Here is a 22,935-nt window from a genome sequence, read left to right on the forward strand (position 1 = left end):
GCGGGAAATGACAGGAGTATATCCAATCAGGGGACTCCATTTGTCTGCCAACCATTGCCTCATGTCCGCTTCACCCATTTCAGGGAATTGCCATTTCCCGATCAAAGCCAGTTTTTGCAGACTGTCTATGCGTTCCGTTAGAACGGTGCTTTCTAAAGAAATTGCCTTTGGGGGAGAGACAGTTTTCACCGGGATCCTGGATTTGTTGAAGTGAAAAGCCTGGTCATATGACCGCCCATCTCTAGAATTGTCCTTCCCTTTTGTCGAGAAGGCAGAAATAGGCATCACGGGAGGAGGACCATTCTTTCCATGCCAAGCGGGCTTGACAATCATATCTTCCATCGTGGCTTGCCAACCTGTACACTTCCTTGATTTCACATGAGCTTCCTCAACCTCAATAGTGGCTTGAATCATTGCTTGCGTGGCAGATGAGTCGGACCCACCTGCCATTGAGACGGAGGACAGATCGCTATATAGGCAGAAGACACCTAGAGATCATAAAGACATGCTGAGACTGTACCGGAAATATCCAATCCGAAGATCCCTTTCTGAACAAAAACCCCGGATGGAGTAACTGCTAGATGAGGAGAATTAAGAAAGACAGTACATGAAATATCCGATCTGTAGATCCTATCCTGACTAAAAGACTCTACTAGATAAGGAGAGATAAGAATGTCAGCGAAGAGAGCCCTCGGGATCCAAGAAATGGAACGCTCCAGAAAGGGAAAATGAAGGCGATAAGACCCGAGCTCTAAATCTCACATATAGAGATGCCAGATAAGGACGATTTCCCCACCGTCAATTTGACCAGAAATGGAACACAAAGATTTCTAAAGCTGTAACGGGTGAAAGAGAGTACTATTAAGTATAGAAGACACGGTGGATTAGGACAGAGCCATTTACTCCAGGAAATTTTGAAAATCCCCTTTGACAGATCGCCGGAAAAAAGGTCCCGGAAATTATCTAGTTATTCCGGCTTCACCCTTATAGGAACAGAGTGAAAGCAACAAGATTTTGAGGAGAAGGCTAAGCATTCGAATACTCCTGACAGTTGATGCAACAACAGTACAACTGAAAAATGCACCACCAATTGCCAATTCTAACCCGAAAATCTGAACACGGACTGTAAATGACTATAGAGTTCTTTAATTTAAATAGTAAGGACTTCAGCATTTTTGGAAGCGACGAAATTCAGGCTAGCATTCAGAAGAACATAGCCATTTTAATCCACATTGCTAAGCCATAACTGTCTACTTACAGGGCAGAAATTATATCTTTCTACAGCTATAACTGAGTCCTTTAAACAGCTTTACCATGAAAACAAGAAAAGCAACACAGAAATAGGATAGGGAACGAAATTGACCTATGAATTCACCGAGAGCCGCGGGAGAGAGCGCTTGAGACCTTAAACGAAACCACCACAATCCACACAAGGAAAGATTAAGATGCAGGATGCCTTCACGATCAAAACCAGGGATACAAAAGGCCCCCAAGGCCGCGAGGCCAGAAGGCCGAAAACCTGTTGAAGACTGCAGGGGGCAACTTAAAAAGGAGTGAGGGAAGCTTCGAGATGGCGTGATTTACCCTCCAAGCGTCCCCATGCATGCTCAGGACTGCCACAAAGGATGTTTCATGCAGGAAGGGAGAACGTGGCAATGAAACAGAATCGAAGGCCATGCAAAAGTGAATAAGGCTGGCTCGTTTCCGGTTGGTTGTTGGAGCAGCACAACTTTTGCGAGCGATATGGTTGGTTCGAGGGCAAAACACGAACCAATTGCAAGACAGCTGAGATCAAAGATTAAGCCTGTCAGTTATTGGATCCTTGATAGGCTAGGCATGACTGCGAGGTGGCTAACTCTCCCTTTGACGCTCGGCTCTCCCGGGGACTTAGCTGACTTAGCTGCGGTGCAATCATCACGAACTAAGCAGTAATCATCCGGTCGGTATGTGGTTCAGTGGTCATAGTAAGCATAATATGATCATGGTTAACATTGAAAATTGGGAAGCACGATCATTTCAAACATGGGAAACCACGTTTTTCTTATTTTATTTATGGAAACATGCTCAAATAGTTAAATTTGGGAGAGCTGAACGCTGTTTGAAAATTGGGAAGCACGATCATTTCAAACATGGGAAACCACGTTTTTCTTGTTCTATTTATGGAAACATGCTCAAATAGTTAAATTTGGAGTAGTCTTTAACGCGACTTTTTGAAAGCCTTTCCGGCGATTTTTTCCGGTGAAAATCCGGCAGTAATTTATTGGAATCCAAGTTTGATAGCTAATTTCTGCACAATGAAACCGTCCCAGGGGTTTTTCAGGGTGCTGAATCCGAATATGCAGTTAAAAAACCATTTTAACTGCAACAAATCATGATTTCATCTCAATTTCTTCCGCCGGATTCCGTCACCGGAATCTCAAAAAGTCGCATTAGAGCTGAACGCTGTTTTTTTCTTCAATTTATGAAGATAAAGTTGAAATTTGTTAGGTATTCCTTAATTTTTAAATCGCAAGATTTGGAAGTGATCAACACGTACTGAAATGTCAAAATCTTTGAAGTATATTAAATTTCAGGCCACTGCAACTTGAACGCGCTAAGATCGATCTTTCATACAGCGTGAACATGCCACAGCGGTCAGTCTCACGCGCTATTTTTTCTTCGATTTTGACTTGCAGGTGTGTCTTCATTAGGTTTCCAATAGACCTGATATTTATTGAATCTATGAATATATGGGACGAACCCCATGATCTGCAGACCAAAAAATGGAGAAATTCAAGCCCCATCTTGCCCAAATTACAGTTAGGGTCATATATGCAGGCTTGAATATTATCACCAGAATCGCTCTCGTCGATGGAATGAACCCCTTCGTTCTTGTCACATACAGACAAGTTTTTGCTACGGTGGCCATTGCTCCTTTCGCTTATGTTCTTGAACGGTATGTCAAACCAAAAGTAGCTCATGGCTGGATTCAGTTTCTCAGGCTGTTTGCACACTCACCAGTTCTCTCCATAGCAAGAGTTAATATGTTGTCTGTTGTTGCAGGGATCGACGGCCACCTTTGACATTGGCTATTTCTTTTCAAATTTTCTTGCTCGCATTATGTGGGTAAGTAGAGAAAGCATTTGATTTTATCACTGAGGAAAAATAAAAAGATTGTTGGCGTTAATATAAGTTGGATCTTCAATTATGAGTAACCATGGTCGAATTAGATATTTCTAATAGAAAAGATCAAGTTTTTCTGTAGAGTAATTGCAAATTTTATTATTTGGAAATTTGATGAATATGAAATGTGATGTGAGGAATAAAAAAACATTTTCATTATCATTATAGAACACAAAAATCTAAAATCTAACGATAAAAAATAAAAATAAACAATGATTCAAATTATATCCATCAAATTTCTAGAATATTAAAAAAAAACCACTATCCAGATAAAAGTTACCGCATCACATTTGCTTATCACTGTATCTTTCTACCAACCCACATATACAGTACTAACTGAAGAGTTTTGCTTTTGCTACTGCAGAATTACAATCAGTCAAAACTTTTACTTCAAGGGATTGTACTAGACTAGTTCTACTTTCAGCAATGACCAATTTAGTCCCGGTCGTCACGTTTGTGATGGCCGTTATTCTACGGTAAGAGGAATCAGATCTATCAATATGCCGAAAAGAAATAGGATTCTTCTGAAAGAAAATCCTCTTTTGGAGATCCTAGTTCTCAGTTTGGAAGTTTATTGAACTTGACAAATTTGGGTATGATATATGCAATTTAATGCTCAAACTAGTTTAATTTTGATTTCTTCAGATTTGAGAAAGTCGACATTAAGTGTTTGAGAGGGCAAGCAAAGGTTGTGGGCATCGTTATTTCTGTAGGTGGTGCAATGGTGATGACCTTCTACAAGGGCCCTGTAATTAAAATACTTGATGCCAATCTAAATGCCAACAATTCCAAGGTTAACAGCTGGATGTTGGGCTCCATACTGCTTACTGGGAACGTTGTTGCAGGGTCATCATGGATTGTATTTCAGGTAATTTGCCATGATTAGATATGTGATTTTTAGGGAAGTTCTTGCTGTTTTTAACACAAATTGACAGCTGATCTTTGATATTTGTTTGTTAATTCAGGCTCCAATTTTGAAGAAGTATCCAGTTGAATTATCATTTACTACTATCATGTGCCTCTTTGGAGCACTACAGTCTGGTGTAATTGCTTTGATGTTTGAGCATCGAACATCAAGTGTGTGGGCCATTGGTTGGAATATCGAGCTTCTTAGCTACGTGTATTCGGTACAATTTCTCAACAACATTCTTTCTTTGGTTATAGGCGAAAGCATAGTAACAAATGTGAATATTTTAGAAAGGTTTATTTTTGTTTCAAATGGTTAATTAGAATTTTAGTTATAAGAAGAGCTTCGGCGTAAATCATATATAGAAAGACCTCTGTGGACGCGTTTCGAGCCAGCAAGTGTGGCTCATCGTGAGGACAAGTTGAAGAAACAGATCCAGCTTTGCGTGTTAAATAGTATGAGCAGGGCCTCCAACAGCTATCTAGATTAACTGCTCGCTTTGACTTAGGGTCAGTCAAAAAGTCAAATTAATTATTTCAAGGAAGATAGTAATGACCATACCTATATATAAATATATAATTATATAAATGAAATAATTTAGGAAGGGGTTTACTTTAATAATTAGTTAAAATGTATAATTTAATAATTAATTTTTTTTTTTTTTATTAAATAGGAATTAGTTAAATTGAAGACCTAACTTATTTATAAAGAAGGTAAATGTAATTAAATAAAATAAAAAATAATAATACAAATCAGTAAATAAATAAATAATAATAATATATATTGGCTAGATAAATAAAAAATCTATATAAAAATAAAAATAATAATAATATATATAAATTAGTTATGAAAAAAATAATAAAGTAAATACTAATAAGAAAATAACAATGATATATATCCGTTAATAAATAATAGATAAATTACCAATACTAACCATATATAAAAATAATAATAATATATATTCCTTAATAGATAAATAAAATTAGTATATAATAAAATAATAATAATATATATAAAAATTAGTTACGAAGAACTAATAAATAAATAAATAATAATAATAAAAACATAAGTAAATAAATATTTGTTATAACAATAGTAATTAGGGAAAGGGGAGACGTCTCACCAATAAAAATAAGCAAAATAATAATAGATATTCGTTAATATATATATATATATATATATATATATATAATAATAATAATAATAATAATAATAACAATAATAATAATAAGTAAATAAATATTAGCTATAATAATAGATACCAATATCAATCCGGGAAAAAGGAGCGGCACAAAATAAACACGAGAAGGCCTGGAAAGAGTCCAGAGTCAAAAAGGATAAACCAAAGGAGATAGGAAGGTTCCAGGGGAACGAGAAAAGCGAAAAAAGATGAAAGAGGGGGGGGGGAGATTAAGAAGAAAGGGCAGGGATCCAACATCTACTGATCTTCCAACCGTCATCTCTATTGAAATTGTTAAGCCTTCTTTCGATCTCAATAGCTTCCTTGAGTTTCCGATGATGGAACTGGGCAACCTTGGCAATAACCTTAGCCTCCTCAATACAAACGTGATGCTTGGTCTTATCCACATGCTTTGCCAGCGTTGAAGACTTGGTTCTCCCATGTTTTAGGTCAGCTGCATGTTCGCAAATCCTCTGATGGATGGAGCACCCTGTTTCCCGATGTAGGGGTCCCACAAGAACAAGGGATCAAGTAGACACCCTTCATGTCCTTGGGGTTAACGGGATCTTTAACCTATCGGAGGGAATTACTAATAGTTTTGAGGGGTCTAAAGGAAAAGAGAATATTATACCTTTTAAAGATCCGAGCAATCCTGTCCGTGAATTTTAGTTTATTATTAATATTTTTAATTTTATAAATTAATACCGTTTTAATTAAATTTAATATAAATTTCAAAAAAATATTAATATAAATTTCAAAAAAATATTAAACTCGTTATATAGTTGGTAAAATTAAAAAACTCCCAAAATTATTAAGAGATTGAAGTAATTTATACATTAAAAATACCATCTAACTAATGAAAAATTATAATGTGGTCAAGAATTAAGAATTATGTTGTTAAATTGAAAAAAATTAAAATAGAGAATAGAAATATTTTTTATTACTATATATTATATTTTTATTCATAATTAGTATATTTTTCTATTTTCAAATTTTATAATCTTCTTGTTGTTAAATTGAGAAAAAAATTAACTAATGAAAAATTATAATGTGGTCAAGAATTAAGAATTATGTTGTTAAATTGAAAAAAATTAAAATAGAGAATAGAAATATTTTTTATTACTATATATTATATTTTTATTCATAATTAGTATATTTTTCTATTTTCAAATTTTATAATCTTCTTGTTGTTAAATTGAGAAAAAAATAAAATATAGAATATTTAAAATAGGTTATATAAAAATATGAGAAATATTCTCCATTATTATATATTATATTTTTATTTATAATTAGTGTGTTTCTCCATTTTCAATTTTTATAATTTTGTTGTTGCTCAATTGAAAATAAAATAAAATATAGAATATTTAAAGTAGATTATATAAAAATATGAAAAATATTTTCCATTATTATATATTATATTTTTATTCTGGCATATTTCTCCATTTTCAAATTTTATAATCTTGTTGTTGCTAAATTGAAAAAAATTAAAATATAGAATATTTAAAATAGGTTATATAAAAAATATGAAAAATATTCTCCATTATTATATATTATATTTTGTTCATAGTTAATATACTCATCTATTTTCAAATTTTATATTATTGTTATTGTTAAATTGAAATAAATAAATAAATAAATAAATATATATATATATATATATATATATATATATATATATATAAAATGAGTTATAAAAATATGAAAAATATTCTCCATTATTATATATTACATTTTTATTCATATTTAATATATTTCTCCATTTTCAAATTTTATAATCTTGGTTTTGCTAAATTAGAAAAAAAAATATAAAATATTTAAAATGGGTTATACGAAAAATATTCTCCATTATTATATATTATATTTTTATTCATAACTAGTATAATCTTCTATTTTCAATTTTTTAATACTTTTAAATCGACCCTAAATCATTTATAAAATAAAAAAATATTATCTATTACATTTTGAAAAAGTGTTGCATGACATCATAGTTCTTATACAGAATTTAAGAAAAAAAAATGAATAGAAATATTTAATATGACTAAGTACTTTTTGTCAAAAATAATTATTTATTTATTTATCATGAAAACAAAAGAAAAATATAATTATTTGAAAAAAAAAATCATGTTAATAGTTATTAATTATAAATAAGGTATTGATACTATCCTATATATATTAATCATGCTAATAATAATTGGATTTATTCATATATCTCATAAGTAATCAGTAAGAAGTTATATATATATATATATATATATATATATATATATATATATATATATATATATAATCATTAATTTAGGGAAAAATTATATTTTCTTTTTCATTCTTTTCTTGTTTTCAATTCAATAATTTTGGTTATGTAAATTCTCTCTACCAATACAATAATACACAAATAAAAAATTATTTGATTAATACATTAATAATCTTTGATGGGAGTATTCCAATATGCACAAATGAACACCTAGATGGGGCCTTCCCCCGAGTGTGCATGTGGAAGGAGGAACATAGGGACAACTGTGTGCGCTTAATATTGAAGAGGATAACTTGGTGGAGGGTCCATAGGACTAAGGTTTATTGTCATTCCCATTGGAATTGCCTCACTTGAAATCTTATCTGAAGAGTCCTTGGTCTCATTGCATTCACTATCCAATGAAGAAACCACACTCAAAATCTTACCTGAAGAGGTGTTGGTCTCATACACTCGAAATCTTACCTGAAGAGTCGTTGGTCTCATCACATTCACTACTCAGTGAAGAAACCAAAGTTGGTCTCATCATATTCACTACTCAATGAAGAAACCAAAGGAAACAAAGGATAACAATGATGGCATTGCTAGTACCAATGATTTTTTCGGTGATTTTATGAGGCAATCAAGAATGTTATAATCATTACAACTATTTTATGGTCAAGGAATTGATAATTCTAGGGTGCAAGCATAAAACAATTCTATTCATCGCCTCGGTGAAGCTAAGCAATTAGAAGGACCAACCCTCTTAGCTTGGTCCCTTCCTTTCTTTGCATTTCATTCTCTTGTCTAAGGTTCCTTTTGTTTCATCCCTCTCATCTACAGTAGGACCTCGTTAGAAACAAGGCTCTTCTAGTTTTGAGGGAGCCACCTCTCCTCAACATCATTAGTTGCAATTCTCAACACTAGATTCCCTCTTGCCTCCTGCTCCTCATGTTTTTCATATTCACCCACATTCCCCTCAACATCACTATTCTTACATACCTTTCCCTCGGCCTGACTGTTCTTAGTTCTCTAGCTGCTTGGCCAGTACTATCCCTAGAGTTTCTCATTTGGTTTTTCACTCTCCCCTAAGTTGTTAATATGCCATGCCAGAGGGCTCACTCGAGGAGAGGGGATAGAGGCCATGGTGCCCACAATAGCACCCAAGATTGAGCTGACAGATATTGTGAACACATGCCATTGGTTGTTCAACATGAAATTATTGACATTGAGCAGGAGGTGGCCGATGAAAGATATGATGTATCAAATTGAAAGGTCATAACAAAGGTTTCAAACTCGGTTCCAAATTTGGGCACTTTGAGAGCACACCAAAATTAGAATATGCACACAATTGAAATTGGGCACTTTGAGAGCACACCAAAATTAGTATATGCACACAATTGACTTGTATTGGTACTCCAAAAATTTGTTGGGCATGGTCCTATTGGAATACAATGAAAGAAGAGATTAGTTGTTCCTCGGCTCACAGGAATTGCACCTACTTTATCAAATCATGGATGAGCACACACAACTCATGGAGGTAGTCATCCTTTGCAACAGGGGTTAGCCACCATTACACGAGCCAAGGCATCCTCTCCAGCCAATTAGACTCTTCATGTACTCATGGTATGTTGCATTTTATATAACATCTAGTTTATGTGTCTCTTGTTTCAACTATTTTGGTTTATATAGTTTTCTGACCAATATTTTGTAATTTAAACACTTATTTGTCCAACACAACATGCTTAATTTGGAAAATTCATATTTAAGCCACAATTACAGCCTCTAATCTACTTTCCAAACTAAAGCTAAAATTATTTTAACCAAAAACATATATTAACACATATATAAATATTTATAATCAAAATATATCCATTACAAAGTCAATATATGAAATGATGGCCTTTGGCAGGGGCGACTAAAAGATTACTGCACCCTCCAAAGTATGTTGAACACTGATGATTAGGTGAATTTCATTACAACAAAGATCAATAAAGTGGAACCTTGCTACTCTGATACAGATTACAATGGTTTTGATTCAAAGAATATATGTGAGTTTGTAAACTAAGGGTGGAAACGGTCTGCATGTATCGGTTGCGGTTGTTACAGGGTGTGATGAGTTCAGCATTTGCGATGTCTCTGCAATCATGGTGTATACGCCAGAAAGGGCCTATGTTTTCAGCTGTTTACAGCCCATTGGCTACTGTAATAGTAGCAATCATGGAATATTTCATTTTTCCAAATAATCTCTATACAGGATGGTTAGTATATAAACAATATTTCCACCGTTTCCTGATTCATAATAGTTGCCAGATGGAATTATTTCATTGTTCCAAATAATCTTCATACTAGATAGTTAGTATCAGATAGCTGGTTCACATTTGTTATTACATCTTTTAAAGTTTTGTTCGTGTGCAGTGTGGTGGGGGCAATTTTGGTGGTAGTGGGTCTGTATTGCGTGCTGTGGGGCAAAGCTAAAAACGACCAGGGTGACCTTGCGGACACTTCCACTGAAAGAGAAGATTCCCAAAATCAAATCACTGAAGATCCCAACATAGCCATTGAAATTAAACGGCCATTGTTACAAAATCGATCCGCAGAAAATATAAATAGTGCTGTAATCTAACGCAACATCGCCATCGAGATTAAACAACCGTTTGTTTACGAATGAGTAGTAGGGATTTGTTTTATAATTTTGATGGTATGGATTTGTTTTATAATTTTGATTGAGTCGTATTTAGTTGTAATTTTTGGAAAGTTTTTTAGTTTATTTTTTGATTTAATTGGTTTAAAATTTGGTTGGGATTTATTGAAATCACCAGTTTGACAGGTGAATTCTTCATTATAGAAGTGTTCCATAAATTTTTGAGGGTGCTGAATTTATATATGCAAACAAAAAACCAGTTTAAACAACACAAATTAAGATTTAGCCACAAATTTATTCACTAGAAACTCAAAAAATAACTTTAAAATTAGTCGTTTTTATTAAAACCATGTCTATTTTTCAACGTGGAAAAAAATATTGACCAGAGAGGCTCATTCTACAACCAAGTATGAGGGTATGTGTAAGTTTGTCAGCTCCCTTTTAAAATAAAAATAAAAAATAAAAATTATGTTTTAAATAGAAAAATAATGTTCGTTATAATAAAAAAATAAAAGTAAAAAAATGTAGGATTAAGTTGCTTAAATCTTATATTTTTCAAAAATATTTCAATAAGAGATTTCAATAAACCATTTGAAAATCTTTTTTAACTAATTTATGTCTTATATATATTTTATTTAGCATTAAAAAATACAATTTAAAGAACGGAAAATAACACATTATATTTTACATTTTAAAAAGATTTGATCCCTCTAAACTCATATTAAATTAGATTAGATAATCTATACTAATAAAATATATAAAAATATACCATTTATATCATTTTTCCAAAAAAAATTATTTATACCATTTTTCTTAATAATATAAAAAATCTAAAGGAAAATTATCCCCTCCAGTGATCCTTCGAGTTTAAAACGATAATTTCTAAAGGAAATTTCACTCTCATTTTCTTTTATAAAATGTGCATCTTATACGCTGAAAATCTCGATGTTCATTATATAGTATATATATTTTCCCCTCATTTAAAACAAAAAACTGGACAACGTTTTTCAGTTTATCGTTATGCGTTTCTTTTCGTTTTCTTATGAATAGGTATGTGTAAAATTATTTTTCAAATTTATATAAATTTTTAAATAATTTTTTCAAAAATATATGAATTTATTGAAATAAATATTTTATTAAATTAATTATTTTATTTTTAATATTATGTTTGTTTAATGTTTATTTAACAATATAATGTAATATTTATAATAAATCTTAATGGTTAGCTTCACTGGTCGAGAGTCCATGTTGTTAAGTACTTATGCTTTTGGGGTTAGGCCTTGCTACTATGGCCGAAGGGCTTTAAAAGATTCCCTTTGTGGTTGATCTTCCCTGTTGTTAAGTACTTTGTTGATCGGGTCAATTCTTCTCGACACCTTTGGGGTTAAGCCCTGCTAGTATGGCTGAAGGGCTTTAAAAGATTCCCTTCATGGTTGACCTTCCGAGATTTTCCGTGGATGTAGTGGCCACCCGTGAACCACCTCTAAAAAAATGTAATATTTATAATTCTAAATTTTATATTTAAAAAAAATCATGATATTAAATTAACTATTTTATTTTTATATCATATCCATTTAAGTTCCATCAAACAAATTAATTTAATATTTATAATTTATAATTTTATATTTAAAAAAAAATCACGACATCTATCTCTCATCAATTATTTTTAGCGTAATCATTTCTTAGTATATATGAAAAAAAAATGATATGTACATAGTAATTGTTGGTGGTCAGAAGCTACTAATATGGTAACATTCAATTTTTGTTTGTTTTTCAAATTGTCTGTGATCTTTCAAGCTTGACCTTGAAGCAAATTATGTCTATTACGAAAGATCTTACGAAGGAGTTTTATAATTTGTCCATTCATGTGGATCACCAAGAAATTGATGAGAAATTAGCTACAAAGTATGTGAATTGTCAAATTTTGTATCCAAGATGAATTGAGCATGCATAGGGTTAGCAACGTGGAAGAGGGATACTAAATAGCCTTATAAGTCAGGAAAAACAAAACTAACTATACTTTCAAAGGAATAGAATAGCAAGGATGGGTAAATCATCTCCATTGTGTCGTGGTTGGGACTATATTAGAGGAGAATCATCCCAAGGAGTAGAGAAATCAGAAGACACTCAACAAAATAACCCAAATCAACAAAGAGGAAGAGGATTTTAGAGGGGTGAAGAGGGATACTAAATAGCCTTATAAGTCAGGAAAAACAAAACTAACTATACTTTCAAAGGAATAGAATAGCAAGGATGGGTAAATCATCTCCATTGTGTCGTGGTTGGGACTATATTAGAGGAGAATCATCCCAAGGAGTAGAGAAATCAGAAGATACTCAACAAAATAACCCAAATCAACAAAGAGGAAGAGGATTTTAGAGGGGTGGAGGTTACAATGGTGGAAAATCATTGGGAAACCAACTAAGACCCTTTGTTTGTTTTAAGTGTGGTGAAGAGTGCCATAGAGAATTTGAATGCCCACATTATAACATGCAAGATCAAGAACACATAGAGCAACCTAAATTGAACTTGGATCAAGCTAAGAATGAAGAAGGAGCTAAATCTCAAGTTCCACTAGTTGTGGGGGAGAATCTCATGATGAGGAGAGAAAATGTGATTCCAAAAAAGGAGCAAAGACAGAGTAGAAGTAATGAATATTCTTGGCTTCACACAAATATCTTTTGAATTAAGTGCACTTTGGGGGAAAGGTATGTCAAGTTATTGTTGAAATTTGTAGTTGTGAGAATATTAGTTTCTAGAAAGAGAGAAGATAACTTGAACCTAAGTTGTGATAAACATCCCCATCCTTTACCAAATTACATAAGTTAAAAAGGGGAATGAAGTCACTATAGAGAAAAGGTGTTAGGTCAAGTTTTGTATAGGAAAGACTTCCAAAGATGAAATGTGGTGTGATGTCATCCCAATGGATGCATGCCATATGTTTTTGGGCTAGCCAGGGTTATATGACAGAAAAGTCATGCACGATGATGAGAAAAATACATATACATTTTGGAAGAATGGATCTAAAGTTATCTTACTACCCCTTAAGGGTGAAGGGAAAACTAAGAATATGTTTTTTGAAAGACAATTTGTTAAAAGAATGAAGGTAACAAGATTATGTTATGTAAATGAAGGTAACAATATTATGTTGTGTTAATGGTGCAAAGAGGAGAAGCATAATTTATTTCCTCGAGTAAATTGATTGAATCTCTCGAGTATATTGATTGAATCTTTGGTTTATGACCTCTCTGCTGTGAGAGAAACCTTGGTCAGTGATGACGATATAGAGAATTATACACTCACTAATGGAATCGATGCTAATGAATTCCTTGGCATGGATTATTTCCTCATCTGCATCTACAGTTCTTATCAACAACCAAATCAAAACGATGAGGGAGCTCTGAATATTCAACAATCTTCTGATGGAGATATGCCTGAAAGTGGTGGGGAGTTATCAGAAAAGGTTGGTAAAAAGATCGACACCTATGGATGGAAGTGGAAACATAATAGATATTTGGCTTCCAAGTAGGGTGAGAGGAAGAAAATTTATGATAGAAGTATGGAAACAAAATGTCATTTGCTAGGCTAGGAACAAGGTAATCTTAAGGAGACACTCAGGTATTCCTCCCAGGAAAATGCAAGGTTGAGGAATGAATTGAACCAAATGAAGAAGAAGAATTCAAGGAAGGAAGCAAGTAAGACAATGGTTGTTTACTTCATAGCGGTTGCAAAACAAATGAGCTAGAAATGCTCGTAATGGATTACCTGTAGAAGCAGTTTGTATTTTGCATCATGATGATGATAATGATTCTTGTAAAGGGTGTATGGATTGGTTCCATTGCTATTATGGATTTAAGGAGAAGTCAAGTTAAAACATAGGCTTTAAGGTAGAATTGTGATGACAAGGTTTGGTTCACACAAGTGGGAATAACAAAATGGTAATTGTCTCTGATATGGCATCTAAGAAGGCCAAGGTAGAGGAGAATGGTGTTGGAAATATTAATCTCAGCCACCCCCTTAAACACACTGACAACCACCATACTTGCCTAGTCAACTTTTGCAAGTTGCGATTTTGTTTTCAGGCGGAAGGACTGAATTTCTAAACAGCAGTACAACGTTGACCATTCCGTAACACATTAGATAATTAAAGCACTTAATACATAGTTGGAAAAATGTATATTCAAGCATTTACTACGTCTGCAACATGTGCAAGTTCAGAAAAACCCTCATTTTGTATAATCGCCCATCCCGTGTCTTAATGATTTGCTCTATCATGTATTAATGCCAAATTTGTATGTTGAGATAAATATGAATGTAAAGAGTCATTTGTATGGTTGAGTGAGAGAGAGGGTGAAATTCTGTGAGGTAGTGAGGAGAAAATCGTGGAGAAAATATTGGTGGGCGCTTGAAAACAACAATTAATGTGTTTTATTGTGTTACTCCACAACCCCTATTGAAGCGTAAATCACAATAAGTATTTTGTGTTTTACTTGGAGCATCAACCTCCAAATTTATCATGCGAATGCATTTTCCTATGTTTTATATTATAATCAAAAGTATGTTATGTTGCGATGTGGTCTTAAACCTTCATGAGTAGATTTACTGCAACCATTTTCTTTTACTCTGTTTTTCCATGAGTTATTTTCTGTGTAGTTGCGATTTCCTTGCCGCAATTGTTTTGTGAGCCAGACTCCTCTCCTCTGTCCCTGTGAAATATTTTCTAACATGGTATCAGAGCAGGTTAAACTATATTAGTGTAAAAACAAGTGTTTTTACTAGCAATTAAAATTGTTTTGAGGCCTAGATTGCTTTTTAGCATATTTATCAGCAAGTAAAAAGTTTTTTTTTCTCACTAAAAAATGGAAACATCAAGAACAAGCTTGACTAGTCCTCAAATACCTCAGTTTAATGGCAAAAATTATGATTATTGGGCTATTACAATGAAGGCTATGTTTTCTTCTCAAGACATTTGGGATTTGGTGGAGGATGGTTTTCAAGAACTAACAGATGCAATAGCATATAATGCCTTGTCTCAAGCAGAAAGGGATATGTTGAGGGACAACATGAAGAAGGATGAAAAATCCCTCTTCTACATTTTTAAAGAAGTTCATGAAAGTATTTTCCCAAGGATTACAACAACAATGAAGTCTAAGAAAGCATGGGACACCCTCCAGACAACCTACCAAGGCATGACAAAAGTCACATCAAAAAAATTGCAAATGTTGAGAAAATATTTTGAAACACTTTGTATGAAAGAGTCTGAGAATGTGGACTTATTTTTTACACATTTAATTGGGTTGGTTACTCAAATCAGGTCTCATGGTGAGACACTTGAGGAAAGGATAATAGTTGAGAAAGTTTTGAGAAGTTTTCCAGCAAGGTTTCATGCCATTGTTGTGGCCATAAAAGATACAACTGATCTCTCACAGTTCTCAGTGGATGAGATTCATGCATCATTGATTTCTAATGAACATAGACTTAATAGGGCAACAAGCTCCTCATTGGAGCATGCCTTCAAGACACAAGTTTCATTTGGTAAAGGTCGAGGCACTAGAAGATCATATGCTAGAGGAAGAGGAAGAAGCCCACACAGAGGTGGAAGGGCAACAATCAAAATCCAAGTCAAGGCCCAAGCCAAAATCAAGCACAAGGTCAGAGGTATGATAAATATCAAGTTCAATGTCATTATTGTAAGAAGTATGGTCATTATGCAAATGAATGTAGAAATAAGCATTATGACATTAGTAACAAACCAAGTGTAAATTTTACAAAGGAAAATCAAAACCATGATAGCATGTTTTTAGCTTGTAATGTAGCACAAGAAAAACAAATTGATATATGGTATCTAGATTTAGGGTGTAGCAACCACATGTCAGGGAACATATAAATGTTTTCTAATCTATATGAAAGTGTGAAATATGAATTTACACTAGGGATTGATAGCAAAGTCTGTGTCATGGGCAAAGGAAGAGTTAATATCCTAACAAAGAAGGGGGAGAAGAAGTACAACTCAGATGTTGACTTTGTCCCCGATTTGAAGCATAACCTCATAAGCATTGCACAATTCATGCAAAAGGGCTATAATGTATTTTTCAAGAATGACGAGTGCACGATTTTGGATAGGCCTCCAAGTAGATAGTTGATTGCAAAGGTTTAGATGATAAACAATAGAATGTTTCCCCTAAAAATAAGATCAGATTTGAAGAAAGAACGTGCACAAGCACAACTATCAATGAACTCACAAGAGGATGGAAGAAAAGATGCAGTTGTCACACAAGTGAACTATCAAGCAGAGGTCAAAGATGAAAATTGGTTATCACATTTGAGATTTGGACATCTAAACTTTGGAGGTTTGAATTTGTTGCATAGGAAAGGCATGGTGAAGTGATTGCCACTCATAGAAAAACTGGACAACCTATGTGAAGGATGTATCTTGGGCAAGCAACATAGAGAGACATTTCCAGCAAGAAAGTTAGTAAGGGAAAAGGCACCTTTGGAGATTTTTCATTCAGATTTATGTGGACCAATGCAAACACCATCAATTGATGGCAACCATTATTTATTGAAATTCATAGATGACTATACAAGGAAGACATGGGTCTATCTCATAAAATAGAAAAATGAAGTTTTTGAGCGCTTTTTTCAATACAAAGCTCTTGTTGAGAAGCAAAGTGGACACTACATCAAAGTCTTGAGGACTGACAGAGGTGGCGAATAAATCTCAAATCATTTCCTACGTTTTTGTAGGGAACATGGAATTCACAAGAAATTTACAACAAGGTATACAACTCAGCAAAATGGTGTGGCGAAAAGGAATAATAGGACCATTATGGAAATGGCAAGGAGTATGTTGAAGGAAAATAATTTTCCAAATGATTATTGGGCTGAAGTTGTCGCTTGTGCAACATATATCTTAAATAGATGTCCAACCAAAAGTGTCCAGAACATAGTTCCTGAAGAGGCATGGAGTGGTTTAAAGTATAGTGTCACTCACATGAGAGTTTTTGGATGTGTGGCATATGCGCATGCCCGGATCAGTTGAGGAAGAAGTTGGACAATAAGGGGGATAAATTCAATTTTTTTGGATATAGATTAATCCAAGGCATACAAGCTCTACAATCCATCAACCATGAAAGTCATAATCAACAGATATATGCAGTTCATAGAAGAGGAAGCATGGGATGGAAGTTTAGAGAAGGCAGTCATTGTCAAAGCATGTATACCACATGAGGACAAAGAGGAATTAACATCAACAAACAATTACTCAACAATGACTCCCTCTAATCCTATTCAAGTGCAACAAAGCAAGCAACAAGTAACACCGTCAATAAATAATAGGACAATGCCACACGATCAAGCAAGTGCTTCTCGAAGCACACCACAAAGCGCAACACCAAGTCACATGTCAAGCCCATCCTCAGCAAGAATAAGAAGACCAAAATTTAGAAATTTAAATGAAATTTATGAGCAAGATGAAGTTGATATTAGCGTTGGTCTAAATTCCTTATTTGCATTGTTTTGTCATGTGGATGATCCAATCCATTTTGAGGATGCAGTCAAAGAATAAAAATGGGTTGTTGCAATGGAGGAAGAAATAGAAGCAATAGAAAAGAATGACACATGGGAGTTAGTGAACCTTCTACAAGGAAAAAAAATCATTGGAGTGGAGTGGGCCTATAAGACCAAGAGCAATGTCGACGGGAAGATTGAAAGGCATAACGCGAGGTTAGTTGTCAAATGTTACAAGCAACAACATGAAGGGATTATGTGGAGATGTTTGTGCCAGTCGCGAGGATGGAGACAGTGCGTATAGTTGTGGCGATTACTGTAAAACATGAATGGAAAGTGTATCAAATGGACATAAAATCAACGTTCTTGAATGGAGTGCTAAAAGAAGAAGTGTATGTTGCGCAACCACCTAGTTATGAGGTAGAAGGCCAAGAAGATAAAGTGTATCAGTTGAGGAAATCTCTTTAAGGGCTGAAGCAAGCACCGTGTGCATGGTATAGCAGAATAGACGCTTACTTTTTAGACAATGGTTTCAACAAATGTGACAATGAGCCTACTCTCTACATTAAAGAGAGTGATGCTAAGATTCTTATTGTTGTATTATATGTAGATGATTTGATTTTTACAGGTAGTGATGATTTCCTCATCGTTGATTTCAAACAAGTCATGAAGAATGAATTTGAAATGACTGACTTTGGATTGTTAAGATATTTTTTCGGCATAGAAGTGCAGCAAACAAAAAATGGCATTTTTATTTCTCAAGCAAGGTATGTAGCAGAAATTTTGGAGAGGTTTAATATGCAGAACAACATATCCACACCAACTCCAACTGTCATGGGGTTGAAGTTGACCAAAGAAGATTGCAACAACAATGCCAATCCAACATTATACAAAAGCATGATAGGAAACTTGATGTATTTGACTGCCACTATGTCGGATATAATGTATGCATGAGTTTGGTGTCGAGGTTCATGGAGACACCCAAGGAAACACATTGGCAAGAAAAAAAAAGGATTCTAAGGTATGTCAATGGGACAAAAAAATATGGTATTTTGTATGCCGCAATAGATGATTTTAGGCTGGTTGGTTACATTGACAGTGATTGGGCAGGAAGTGTCGATGATAAAAAGAGCACGTCAGGATATGTTTTTCGTTTGGGTTTCAGAGCCATTTCATGGGCTTCCAAGAAGCACCCGACAGTTTCATTGTCAACAACAGAAGCTGATTATGCCATCGCAACAGTGGCAACCTATCAAGTAGTTTGGATGAGAAGAATGTTGAGGGATCATCACCACGACCAAGAGGGAATGACAACTATTTTTTGCAACAACACATCTGCAATTGCATTGTCAAAGAACTATGTCTTTCATAAGAGGACCAAGCATATTGATGCTAAATATCATTTTATCAGAGAGTTCATTAACAATGATGAAATAGTGTTGCAACACTGCAGGTCATAGGAACAATTTGCTGATATTTTCACAAAGCCATTGGCACGTGAAAATTTTGTTTATCTCAAAGATTGTTTGGGAATTGTCAATGGCGACAGTTGTTATTAAGGAGGAGTGTTGGAAATATTAATCTCAACCATCGCCTTAAACACATTGACAACCACCATACTTGCCCAGTCAAATTTTGCAGGTTGTGATTTTGTTTGCAAGCAGAAGGACTGAAGTTCTGAACAGAAGTACAACACTGACCATTTCGCAACACATTAGATATTTAAAGAACTTAATACATAGTTGGTAAAATGTATATTCAAGCATTTACTACACAACTCTTAGTTGCACTCCGCAACCTCTACAAGTTCAAGAAAACCCTCATTTTGTATAATCACCCATCCTGTGTCTTAATGATTTGCTCTGTCATGTATTAAAGTAAAATTTGTATGTTGAGATAAATATGAATGTAAAGAGTCATTTGTATGGTTGAGCGAGAGAGAGGGTGAAAGTCTGTGAGGTAGTGAGGAGAAAATCATGGAGAAAATATTGGTGAGCATGCAAAAATAATAAATACTGTGTTTTATTGTGTGTTACTCTGCAACCCCCTAGTGAAACGTAAATCACAGTAAGTATTTTGTGTTTTACTTGGAGCAGAAGCCTCCAAATTTATCACGCTAATCTATTTTCCTATGTTTTATATTATAATCAAAAGTATGTTATGTTGCAATGTGGCCTTAAACCTTCATGAGTAGATTTACCACAACCATTTTCTTTTACTCTATTTTGTCGTGAGTTATTTTCTGTGTTTTTAATTAAGTCTCTGTGCAATTGTGATTTCCTTGCCACAATTGTTTTGTGAGCTAGACTCCTCTCCTCTGCCCCTGTGAAATATTTTCTAACAAATGGCGATAAATGCAATCTGATTTCTTTGACGCCCAAGTTTCTTACATTGTTGAATTTGTTGACACTAGGGCGAGTCATTGTAGTTCCACTTCTAATTTTTGTGTTCTATTTTATTAGTTAGGGGGTAACTATGGATACAAGAAGTATCTTTGTGGCATATGCTGCCACCAATTGGTTGAATGGTTATATTGCTTGTGAAATGGGATCAGGGTCTATTTTTGGAGCATTCTTGGACCACATGGATGATAAAATTATAGTTGTAACCAGGTTAGTGTTAGTGTACGACAACTCTAGAAATTTCTTGCTTTGGTGAAGCTCGATGATTATTGCATGTGCTTGTCATTTCTTTAAGTATTCAAGTGATAATATTGCCAACAGTCTAAGAGTGAGCTGCTTCTCAAGGTGGTGATTTATGTGAGGTTGTTATGGTGTGAAAAATTGGGAAAGTGGAAAATTGCTTCCCAAATGTTAGCCCTGACAATTCTATTGGAAACCAGGAGTAATCAAAATGGAGTTAATGATCTATCTGCTTGTGGTGCTGCAACACTTTATGTTACTACTAGTCTTGGAATGTGGTCATTAGTGATATATCTTTTGGTGGCTATAAAATAAATGGTATAAGTTTGAGGACAACAACGTGTTAGAGCTACATTATTTTCAACCAGAGGAGAATAATGCATGTAACTCTTTTCAACCAGAGGAGAATACTTCATGTAATTAGCATATGGACATTTTTTGAGGGCCAAAATTCTTTTATATGAGGCCCAGAGGAGAATAATGCATGTAGCTCTTTTCAACCAGAGGAGAATAATGCATGTAATTAGTATATGGACATTTTTTGAGGGCCAAAGTTCTTTTATTCAAGGCCTCAAATTGGGCTTCTATATTTTTAATTTTTAGACACTTTTAGTGTTTTTTCTAGATTTTTGTCTTTTAGGGAGATTTTTCCAAAATTGTAATTAGCTTTAGATTTTTCAGTGATTTTTTATTGTAGATAAAAAGTGTTTATTTTTCATTATAAAGGTTTGAGGGAGAAATGATAGGTTAGGGGGATGAGGATCACTAGGACAAAATGGAAGGTCATCATTGTGTAATTAGGCTAAGGAGAAAAGAGGAAGACTAAAATGTATACACAAATTTTGATTAATAGAAATTATTCCAGTATATTTAATCCAATAGAAATTGTAGTCCATTTTTTTTGTTACATCAAATTGACACGTGTCCTTTTAAAACTCAAATAAATAAATATTTAGTTAATAAGAAAATAACTTTGGCTATAGAAAAACAACGAAAAATGTATAAGTATACAACATACAATTAATCTTAGCATAATCTCTCATTGTACTCACTCACTTTGTTAGAATTGTGTTCAACAAGATTCACTCAAGAATTTGTAAGGTGGAAGTTCAATGGATTCACTTAACCATTCGTAACGTGAGGTTTGCTTTACCAAATTTTCATTCAATTGATCAAAATATCAACTTTAATAAAAATTAGTTTAGTTTCCTTTAACATGAATTGATTTACAACGAGTCACTTATAGTTATTATAAGATTTATATTTTTATTTTGGGATATGAATCCTACTAAACTCTATTATTCAATTTACAAAACAGACTAATTATCAAAATAAGCTTGGGCAAGATAATTATTGGAATGGTAGGTTGGCATTTCCATACGCTAAACTAACCAATGGTGGATTCACATGGCCCATGACAGTGATCTAATGGATTTTATCGACAAGAGTGATGATATGGACAACAACAAAAATAACCCAAAATATACCCATGTTGTGAATGAGGTCGAGGAGGAGGTAAGACATTCATCAAATGGGTCCAATTAAAAAACCTTATATATTTCTTCGTTTTTCCTTTTGAATTTAACTTCTTCTTAAACACCCATTTATTGCCAATGGAATTTCTTCCAACCATAAACTCCATTAGATCCTAAGCCTCATTCTTGTCTTAGTCTGTCATTTCTTTCACCACCACTTTTTTCCAAAGTTTACCATCCTTTGAATCCATTACCTCCTAGATAGTTCTAAGATCATCATCAGTAATAAACAAAGGAAATTTTGAATGGATGATTAGGTGGAATATAAATTTATGACTGCCTTCTTTCTTGAATCAATCCCCCAAATATTGGAGTAGGTGGTTCTTCTTCTTCTAATTCATGTTCTTTTGTAGAGTCCAATTCATCATCCCACAATTCAAACCCTATTTTTTTTTTGGTTTTTTTGCCTTGGGAGGACTTCTTGTTTGAAAAGATATTTAATTTCTCTAAATACCACATCTCTACTATACACAACCTTCTTAGTTTATGGGTTCGAAATGTTATAACCTTTCAAACCAGATTTTTATCCAATAAAGATACACTTTTCATGTTTCGTATCTAGTTTACTCCTATTCTCATTTGAAATGTGTACATATGCATCATAGCCAAATACTGTAGGACATTTAAGAAAAGGTTTATTACCATTTCATACCTCTTGTGCAGTCTTGTCATCCAATGTTGACGAGGATGATCTATACCAAATAACACACATTTTCCATTGCCTCTGCCTAGAATTATTGTCCCAACCTGACACCACTGAGCATTCTCCTTGCTTTCTCCATCAACATCCTATTCATCCTTTCTACAATTCCATTTTACTGAGGTGTGTATGGAGAATTCTTCTACCTTTTTATGCAACACTTATTACAAAATTCTTTGAATTCATTCCCATAGAAATCTTCGCCATTATTTTTCCTTAACACCTTCATTTTCTTTTTCATATGATTTTTCACAAGAGACTTAAATTCTCTGAATTTGTCAATGAATTAATATTTCTTCCTGAGGAAATAAATCCATGTATTGCTTGATAATTCATCTATAGATGAGACATAATACATAGATTTTCCTAGTGATGGAACTCATATAGGTCCAAACACATCAGTATGCACCGACTATAATATTCCCCCTA

The 22,935-nt window shown here is 33.8% G+C and overlaps 2 pseudogenes; both read left to right on the forward strand.

Annotated features, from left to right (window-relative positions):
- The first annotated feature begins 1,743 nt into the window (after nucleotides 1–1,743).
- LOC149156125 (WAT1-related protein At5g07050-like) lies at nucleotides 1,744–10,102 on the forward strand (annotated as a pseudogene).
- Nucleotides 10,103–13,454: 3,352 nt separating this feature from the next.
- On the forward strand, nucleotides 13,455–22,726 carry LOC149156126 (CDP-diacylglycerol--glycerol-3-phosphate 3-phosphatidyltransferase 2-like; annotated as a pseudogene).
- Nucleotides 22,727–22,935: the final 209 nt, after the last annotated feature.

This window comes from Pinus tabuliformis, chromosome 9 (assembly GCF_031772625.1).
Source record: "Pinus tabuliformis cultivar Carrire ecotype Pingquan chromosome 9, CPIR1, whole genome shotgun sequence".
Taxonomy (NCBI): Eukaryota; Viridiplantae; Streptophyta; class Pinopsida; order Pinales; family Pinaceae; genus Pinus; species Pinus tabuliformis.